At 38.2% G+C, this 10550-nt stretch overlaps 1 non-coding gene across 1 annotated transcript; it reads right to left on the bottom strand.

The window, feature by feature from the left end:
- Window positions 1-1005: 1005 nt before the first annotated feature.
- Window positions 1006-1121, bottom strand: LOC128658529 (U5 spliceosomal RNA). Its single transcript, XR_008402211.1, has one exon. It is a non-coding gene; the product is annotated as a U5 spliceosomal RNA (small nuclear RNA).
- Between the last annotated feature and the right edge of the window lie 9429 nt (window positions 1122-10550).

Below are 10550 nucleotides of genomic sequence, written 5' to 3'. Positions count from 1 at the left end.
CTTGCAATCTAAGGATTTATGTCAAGTATATAAAATTATGGCACTAGCGCTCCTGAGATATGTGAGGCCTCCCTGCAGGAGATCTATTCAACTTGGTGGACCCCTCTTACTTAGGGCTAGATTTATCAAAGCTGAGGCGTACAGGGGCACGTATATGCGCCCCTGTATGCCTCAGCTCGCCTGTGGCGGGGCGAAATTACCCCTGTGCTGGACAGAATTACAAATAACATTATGGCACTAGTGCTCCTGAGATATGTGAGCCCTCCCGGCATGAGATCTTGTAAATACGCGTATTCAGCTTGGTGGGCCCCTCTTACTTAGGGCTAGATTTATCAAAGCTGAGGCATACAGGGGCGCGTATATGTGCCCCTGTATGCCTCAGCTCACCTGTGGCGGGGCGAAATTACCCCCAGGTAATCACCATTGCAGACGAGCAAAATTTTGCGCTTGCGTGCAATCCCGCCCCTGCCCGCACACAGCCAATCACGTGCTGGCAGGAGCTGTCAATCTCCTCGGTCGAACTCGACCGCGGAGATTGAATTTCGCCACCTTAGAGGTGGCGAAGAGGTTAGGGAAGCGGCAGTCTGGTGACCGCTGCTTGTTAAATTGCGGCTAGCAAGTTCTTGTGAGAACTTGCAGCCGTAGGGCATTGATAAATCGAGCCTCTAGTCTCTTTATGGCCTTTTTATAAGTGGCTGCAGGCCGCTATTTGTAAAACAATGTGTAGGTCGCTTAGTGACAGTAGTGCGAGTCAGGCGAGCCGATGGAATGTGCGACCGTGACGGAATGAGGTGTCTCTAGCAAGTGATTGGTGGTCAACCAGTCACGTGTGCGCTAAGGAATGTGGTGACGTCACTACACCAGCTGTTGGCAATCAACTACATCAAGATAAATCCACCATGTACAAAGAAAACATCCTAAATCTAGTAATTTAAACATGGAATCAAGGTTTACAATTCATCAATTATCATTAAACGTTTTTTTCTATTGTTAACAAGTTAAAGTAGCTCTACAAAAAGCAGAGCCTCAAAAAATTGATGAAAACTCATGGTTGTTCCTCTCCACGGAAATCTTTAGTAAAAGGCGAAAGATTTATTCAATCTGAAGAGAAACCAGAGTATGCTCAACTAACATCTAAATATAAGTGGCGTTTACAGTAAAACCTATAAAACCTAAAGCGGAAAAAAAAAATTCATTAAAAAATAATGTACCGATAAAATAAGTACAGATAAAATACATATATATGAAATTCAAATACTGTAAATATTTAATTAAGCTGTTATGAAAAGTGAACTAATAAAATACAAGCTCATTCCAAAATAATTTTGAAATGCACCATGGGTATGCAAATGAGAACAAAGTTTTAAGCTACTTGTACTAAAATGAAGCACTGAGATGTAAGATCATGATTCCTATATTAATTAATTAATTAATTGATTTTATTTTTTTTATTGTTTATGCAGTGCACATTAACATAATCACATTAAAAACACATATAACCGGGTGGACTTCCGGATGGGTGGAGTCAACAAGCACACGCACGCTGACAGAGGGCTCTGAATCTGAAAGGGCCGGAAAATCTCCCCAAGACGCCTGGATCCCTTGGCTGCACTTGCTGGTTGTAGCACGGGTAGTGGGCCGAAGCGGTCCTACCACAGGCAGGGAAGTCATTTGTTGCTGCTGGGCTCACAGCAGAGCCACCTATTTTCGACACCGGAGAAACATCCGACCTCAGCAGAGTGAGGCAGACCGGAAGTAGGTCTTGTCTTCGGCTAAGGACGAGGTGCTGGTACAGGAGACTGTTATGAGATGCCAGGATCTACTTCCCTCTACTGAACACAGGAGGAAGTGTGGCTGTCTAAAGTAATTCGAGCTGGTGACCTCCTTCCCCGGGCATCGGATCATATGTACCGAGTTATCTGGCCTGGTTCCAGATTTCTACTCAGCTGAGCTTGGGAGTATTTGACATAGAGGCGGAGGACTACGCTTGCAAACAGTAAGGTGACTGCTGGCAAATTCGGTAAGCGTGTTATTTGTATATGTGGAGTGGATGTGTAGTCTCAGCACGCTCAATTGGACAGTATGAAAGTATCCAGCAGGGCTATATTTTTTAAAAGGTCTTACTGCTTGCTGAAAATTACATGCTGGCCATAGATTTGTGTCTATAAAACAAATTGAAAGCCTTGGGAAATCCTTGAATCTTGTTTCTGGAGGTGTTAAGTTAAGAAATAACACGCTAGCCTATATCTGAAGAGTTAACTTTGTACAGACGGCGTACGGACTGTATGGTTTGCAAAGTTTTACTTATGAGTTCTAGTAACTGTGGCTGGCCCTGCTGAGGCATACTTAAAACCGCCTGAGAAGAGTTATTGGCCTCTAGGCTTTAATTTGTATTACCGAAGCAAAAGCCCAGGCTAACGGTACAACTGGACTATAAGTACCGGCTCTTGGCATTAAAGTGAAGTATATTCTTAATGGGCTGGAGCCGTTAAACAGAAACCTGTGACATTTTCTTCTGGAGCAGAAAACAAAGGCGGGCTGTATATGGTTATTAACTTATCTGGGGAAAGCTGTTTATCAGGGTTTAACCTGGTATCCCCCTGTTGGACACTTCTGTTTGTATTAGATAAGGAAATACCCTATTCTCTTAGTTAGGAAAGGTTGAATACTCTGTGATTTCACTGTGTCCTGCTACACTGGTTATTCGATAAATAAACATTCGATAAAAACAGGTGGATTAATATTATACAAATAAGTGTTTTGGATAAAGGATAGAATGTTTGCATAAGTTGATTCGAGAAATGTGACTAGTTTCCAAATAAATCTGACTGTCAATATAAGCCAGAAGCAGAGGGACATTTACCTTGTTGTATCATATATATTCCTGCAATCATCTTATAGGAATAAGAGAAAAGATTAAGATGATTAACCCAGTTAAATTATCGTCTGTTATGATGGATTCCTTTAAAAATAGCAATTATTGTTAGTACACTAACCGTTAATTCATCTGGATACAACATTTACATAAAGTGGTATCTTAGATAGCTGTGATTAAACTTGAAATAGGTAGTTCACAAGACGACGCTAGGAGTAAGTCTATTGATATTTAAGGATAAGGGTCTGGTTTGTCAACAATAAATAGTAGATCGTTTTGTAGAATACTGCTGCTTTTCTTCTCCTTTATCTTTGCGGTTTTCTGTTTTTGTTCACTAATTTTTTATCCACACTGTTGGGTTTTCGAGTTTCTAGGATCACTTACACTTCTGCTGTTGTTTTATTTATTTATTTATTTATTTATTTTATTTTTTTCCTTTTTTTTTTCTTTCTTTTCTCCTAGATACCCTATACATGCGGGTGATTTTTTACCTGTATGAGATAGGGTAGGTGGAGCTGATATCTCAAAATTCCCTTTTTTTCTGCACGAGTCTTAAGTCAGATAATTCCTTGCAATTCCTTCTTGTTTGCGGTATACGCTATTTCGCACTAATATCTTACACGGGTGTTCTTCACAACTTATTGCACATATCGGGACTATCTTGGTTCCTTATGGAAAAATTTGTTTTGCACTCTAAGAACAATTCGCCAATAATGGCGCCTAAACACAAGGAGAGAAAGGCTAAACAGGTTGACACTAGTATAGAAGCTACAAATGACCCTCCAGCGAGTACTCCAGACAATACGAAGTTACTACAGCAGATTGCTGAACTCTTTATGCCACAGTTTAAATCAATCAAACAAGATATTGCAAATCTCTCAGGAGAGGTAAAGCAATTTGCTACAAGAATGGCAGAGGTTGAAGCGAGGGTTTCGGACATAGAGGACCGAATCAATACACAAGAACAGTCGAGTGTAGCACAGAGCCGCCAGATTACTCAATTACATTCAAGATTGGAGGAGTTAGAGGACAGGGCCCGTGGTAATAATTTGAGAATTGTGGGTCTGCCAGAAATACCAGAGTACCAGGACCTGTTGTCCTTTGCCTCTTCCAATCTTCCGCAATTATTAGGGCTTCCTACAGAAGGTTTACCAGTGCAGATAGAAAGAGCCCACAGAGTTGGCCCAATCAGAAATAATCCTGATGGTACCTGCAGAGCAAGACCGGTACTTATAAAATTCTTAAACTTTCAGGATAAAATAAATATTCTCAGACACTATCGCAAAAATAATAGTTTATCGATTGCCCAGCATAAAATATTAATCTTTCTTTTTTTTTAATCTTTTTTTTATTGATTTTTATAGCAGGAAAAGAAATAGAATACATTAAATAATATCATAAAAGAAAAAATAACAATACAGATAACAAATACCTTAATTATTACCAATAACATAGTCGCTAAGACAGCGTTTATCAAGATGGATCCTCTAGCATTCACAAAAAAAAAAAAAAAAAGACACCCTCTCTATTATTTCGTTTGCTTCACACCAGATTCTTTACCAGACAATACAGGGCGAAGAAAATCAAAGTGGTTGTTGGAATTATAATACAATAACACCTAAAGGTTCAATCACCGTACCAATATACAGGGGACAGGAAACAAAAAAAACAAAAAAAAAAAAGAGAAAGTCCTACACCTCCCAACAACCCTGTCCCAGAGCTCCCCTCTCCCACTAGTCAACCCAGAATGCGGGGTAGTTGCCAGCATTGATAAGCTGAAGAATATAAGCCGAGTGGCTAATAGGATTTATTAATTGCCGTTGTACAAGCGGTGGCAGTGACAGAATAACTGTGCTCCATTTGTCAAGAAATCTTTTTAACTGGGACTCATTAGACTTTGAAATCGCATATTGTTCCACCATACATTGTTTCAGCACTTCTTTTTTAAAATTTATAAATTTGGGAGGGTGGGATACTTTCCAATTTTGCAAAATCAAGTTCCTAGCTAATAACATTAAGGTGTTAATTAATTTATAATTTTTTTAGTTGCTGCGAAAATTTGACTAAAAAGATAACCATTTGAGCCTCTAAATTTATTTCTATTTTTAAGCTTCTATTCAACCAGAACTTAATTTTCATCCAAAACTGCTGGATTTTGGGGCATGCCCAAATACAGTGCAGAAGGTTTGCTTGTTGTGCCTGACACTTGCAGCAACTACTAATGTTTCTATACCATTTTGACAATTTGTCAGGAGTGATATATGTCGCATAAATCATTTTTAAATGTGCTTCACGCCAGGCTAGAGCATTGCCCGTTTTGTTGAGTAAGTTCAGATGCACTTGGATATGATGGGGCCTGAGTTCTGGAAAGCTATTATTCCAAATAGCGACTATTTTCTCTAATTGGGCCTCATGTTTAGAGGCCATCATCAGGCGATATAATAGGGAGATTGATGTAGCCCCATTCTTATATTGGTTGATTAAACTCCTTAAAGGGGCATGCGCCCAGTTTGTACCAAATTTAAGTTTGAGCTCAGAAATAAAATGCTTAATTTGTAAATACGCATAGTGGTCATTTTGTGATAGATTAAATTCTAGTCTGATATCAAGAAATGGTCTAATTGTAATTTCGGACGTGACTAATTGTTTAATAGCGGTCAGCCCTTTTACTTTCCATCTCTCAAATACCTTGTATGTAAATCCAGGAGCAAATCCTGGGCACCCTTGAATTGGGAGGTATTCAGAGACAAATGGGGATATACCAATTTCTAAGCAGAATTTCTGCCACGCCAGAATCACATTTTTAAAAATCAGCATTTTGGCAACTCCCGAAGGAAGTTGCGCAATAGGACAGTGCAATAGTGCTTTTAAGTTGTACGGATGAACCAAATTTGTTTCCCCAGAATAGTCAGTGAATAATTCTTTTTCTGAAATCCAATCAACAGCCAATTTTGATATTGTAACAATGTTATAATAGGAAATATTGGGGAAAGCCAGGCCCGCCGACTCTTTAGGTAGGGTTAAAGTATTTAGGGTGATTCGTGGCCTCTTTCCTTTCCAAAGAAAGTCATTAGATATTCGATTAAATAGTCTTACATCAGCCTTATGTAAAAAGAGAGGAATGTTTTGGAGAAGATAGATTAACTTCGGTAAAAGTATAATTTTAATAAGCATGATACAAGCTGACAATGAGATGGGCAAAGAGACCCAGTCTTTTAATTTCTGTTTACAATAATTGAAGAATTTAACATAATTCAGATCATACCAATCTTGCGGGGATTTTGCCAACACTATTCCTAAATACTTAATTTGACTGACTTCTCTGAATGGGTGCTCTAGTGACTTATAGGAGGGTCTATGAATCCAGAGTAGTTTTGATTTTTGTAGGTTAATTTTATAGCCAGAAAAAGATGCGAATACCTGGACTGATTCTAATAGTTTAGGAAGACTTTCTTTTAGATTGGATAAAAAAAGTAATAGGTCGTCAGCATACAGGGCCAGAACATATTTTTGTTTACCAATCAGAATACCTGCTAGGCTAGCTGCTGTCTAAGAAAGATCGCCAGTGGTTCTAGCGAAATATTAAAAAGTATAGGCGAGAGAGGGCATCCCTGCCTAGTGCCTCGTTGTAGACTGAAGCGTTCGGATGTTGAGCCATTGATAAAGATTGCTGAGGAAGGGTTGTTATATATCATCTTAATTAATTTGGTAAAATACCCAGGAAAACCAAACTTTTCCAGGGCCGCGAAAAGATGGTCCCAGCATATGTAATCGAAAGCCTTTTCGGCGTCGACTGTTAGAATAGCGGCATCTTTTTTTAGACCTTTCTTGTTGTTCCATAAATAGTCTAGAATAAGCATAACTTTCCGAATATTTTTGGTCGAACTTCTACCCGTCATAAAGCCTGCCTGGTTATCGTGTATAATATTGTGTAAGTGCGGGGCCAGTCTTTTTGAAATAATAGAGGTGAGTAATTTGTAATAGAAATTTAACAAAGAGATTGGCCGATATGAAGAGTGAAATTTAGGATCTTTCTCTTTTTTAAGAACTAGTGAAATATTTGACGCCGCGAAATATGGAGAGGATGGACTATCTGCAGTATAATAAAAGTTAAATAATTTTAACAAGTTCGGAGCTATTTGGTCTAAGAGAATCTTATAAAATTCAGCCGGAAGAGAATCAGGCCCAGGGGCTTTATTAAGTTTGGCGACTTTAATACCATTTAAGATTTCTTCTATTGAGATTGGCGCATTAAGTTGCTGAATTGCATCTTGAGGCATTTTAGGGATCTTTAAATTGTCCCAAAACAAACCTTTCTGGTTTAGGTTGGGGGGTTCAGCTTTACAGAGATTTTTTAAAAAAATCAGTAAACGTTTTTTGAATATCCTCATTAGAGGTGTATCTATTTTCCCCACACCTAATTGCGGCAATATAATTGGAAGATCTCTTTGTTGTAATTTTGACAAGATACTTAGCCGCCTTCCCTGAATAGCCACCGTATAGTGATTTCTTTCTTATGTCTTCAGATATCGTATGTTGTTTAATCAAAATATCCCTTTGAGTTTTTAGGTTTATATATCTTTCCCCGGATGCCTTAGATGGTGCGGCTATATACGCATTATATGCGTTCCTTACACTATTAGAGAGCTGGATTTCTTTTTGTAAAAATTTCTTTTTGAGGGAACACATATATGCCTTAATATCCCCACGTAAGACAGCCTTTCCGGTCTCCCAAAAAGTTTCTATCTTATCTTTATATTCAGAGTTAAAGCGCTCGAATTCTCTCCATTTGTTTGTTAACCAATTTTGAAAGTGTGTATTATTATAAAGATAATTGGGAAAAAAGAAGTTATTATTTCGCTGAGGCATAAGGGATTTAGCCCTAAATTCTATGGATATAATCGCGTGGTCAGAAAGTACTATGTCTTTAATATCTGCCTTAACCTCCTTGCCAGTTAGATTTTGCGAAATTAAAAACATGTCTTTGCGAGACAACGCTTGATGTCCTTTAGATAAACATGTGAACGCTTTTACATCTGGGTTCAGGGTCCGCCATATATCATATACTCCGACTTTATGACAAAATTTTTGTAGAATCCTCATTTTCTTAACTCGCTTAATACCTTTAGACCTACTTAACCTGTCTAAGTTGGGCTATGCTATTAAATTTAAATCCCCTCCGATCACTACATTACCTCCTCTATAGGGTAATAATTTTAATGCTAAATCTTCCCAGAACCTGGGGTCATGTTGATTGGGGCCATAAATATTGCAAAAAATAAAGGGAATCTTCTCGATTTCCATCTCAAGAATTTGAAAACACGCTTCTGGGTCTATTTGGCTCTTATTAATTTTATATTTTACATTTTTATCGATCAAAATCGCTACACCTTTTTTCCTGACCTGCGACGGGGCGGCTACCACCTCCCCCACCCATCTGGATTTAAGTTTATTAATTTTGTGCTCTTTTAAATGAATTTCTTGTAGCATAACTATATTGGGTTTATATGATCCCAATAGCTTTATTACCGCTTTCCGTTTGATGGGGGAGGTGATACCGCCCACGTTCCAGGATAAAATTTTAATCGAACCTATATCTATTTAAAACTTATTGCAGTGCTACAAATAATACTATACAACAAAGCATATAATTAGAGGCATTCAATGATAACCAATCCATAGCATTACTAGGTATAACGGGGAGAGGGAGCGGACAGGGGGAGGAGGTGCAAGAGAGAAGAGAGAAAAAAAAAAAAAAAAAGGGGAAGGGGGGAGCCCCCCGCGTTTACTTCGAGGAACAAAAAAATAAAAAAAACATAGCAAATAAATGATTACATTATTATATATATCATCGTGTAAGAACATTCTTTTCTTTACTAATATCTTTGTAACATAATAACTCATAAAACACTTTAAAAATTCCAACTCAGAATACAGAGAAAATAACTTCAATCAATTTATCAGCCCTCAAGACTTAAGGAATTCCCTTATCTACACAAAACTTCTGGGCCTCAGTAACATTATTTAATATACTTGTTTGGCCTTCTATGACCAAAATTAATTTTGCCGGATATACCAATCTGACATTAAGATTTGCTTTCATTAGTCGGGAGCAAAATGGGGACATTTCTTTCCTCCTATTCGTGGTCTCGGCGGAAAAATCCTGAAAGATTAATACCTTTTGCTGGTCTATCATTAGTGGGTTAGCTTTCCTGTGATATTTAAGTATATTAATCTTATCTTGAAAGTTTAGCCACTTAATTAGAATAGGTCTAGGTCTACTAATGCCCTCAGAATTTTGCAGAATTGGGCCCACTCTGTGAGCTCTTTCAATGGTCATGGGAATAGATGTTGTAGGCATTTTTAATATCTGTGGGAGTTTAATTGAAGCGAAAGAAACCAGGTCTCGATACTCTGAAGACTCAGGGAGTCCAATAATTCTTAAATTATTGCGACGCGAGCGATCTTCTAAATCCTCTAGCTTAGATTGCAGTACAGAAATTTGGGATCCATACTCTTTATCAGATTGCTCGCATCTATTCAGTCTATCTTCAGAGTCCGAGACCCTAGCTTCAATTTCCTCCAATCTAGCTGTAAATTGTCTCATCTCCAGGACAATATTATTTATATCTTGTTTAATTTCTTGCTTGAGACTATCCAATTGCGGGGAAATCATTTTAGAAATCTGCTCAGCTAGCTCCGTAAAGTCAAAATTTGAGCCAATAACATTATACTGCTCTTGGGCAACTATTAGAGAGCTCTCAGATGTCTTAGCAGATTTCTTGTCTTTCTGCTTCGGGGGCATGGCTGGTGAAGTCTGTTTATGTTGTGAGATAAATCTATCCATGTGGATTATATTTAGTACTCAGGTTAAACAAATAAGAGGGAGAGGGGTGGGATAGAAAAGAAAAAGAAACCAAATGAGTGCAGGTGTGGGAAGTGAGGGTATCTCGGACTGTCACTTTACTCCTTCCTTAAACGTGACAGACAATAGTTACGTGAGTGTGATCCTGTGCTTTAAATATGTCTACTAGAGTGGAAGTGAACAAAAAAAAATGAGAGAAAAAAAAAGCGTGAAAGAGAGAGAGAGTGACCAACTAGACTCTCAAAGAAATCTGGTCCATCTGGGAAATCCAGGGAAGTGCACAAAAGAGCAAAAACAGTGAAAGTGAGTGTGCTAAATATCCAGTGAATAGGCTTACCTGCCGACAAAAAAGAAAAGACAAGAGAAGAAAGAAAAAACAATTATAAAGGGCGCCTCCTTAACCTCTAACCCTCCAGGACATGATAATTATGCTGCCGAGAATAGTGTATTATTATCACCTGAATTGAGATTACCCAAACAAACCGTCCATAGGGTAGTCTCTACCCAACTTATCTTAGAGATCTTGCATCTTATCCAATATTAGAGAACTATAATACAGGTACCCAAGGGGATTTTGTGCTCCTTAAACAGCCTATAAGCATGAAATAATGGACTCTCTTAAATACCAACTAATCTTACATTTTGATATAAGGAGGGTGGTGCATATAGAACATACACCACACTCCTAGGGGGCTCTAACAATAAGCAGCAAACAGGTAAGCAAATATATACAAATAATTAAGAGAATATACAATAAACCTAGCACACTTATATCAGATTATTAGAGATGATATGCTCACAAGTGGACCC

Source organism: Bombina bombina, chromosome 4, assembly GCF_027579735.1.
Source record: "Bombina bombina isolate aBomBom1 chromosome 4, aBomBom1.pri, whole genome shotgun sequence".
Taxonomy (NCBI): Eukaryota; Metazoa; Chordata; class Amphibia; order Anura; family Bombinatoridae; genus Bombina; species Bombina bombina.
Note: the sequence above shows the minus strand (reverse complement) of the source record. Positions and strands in the feature narration are given on the sequence as shown.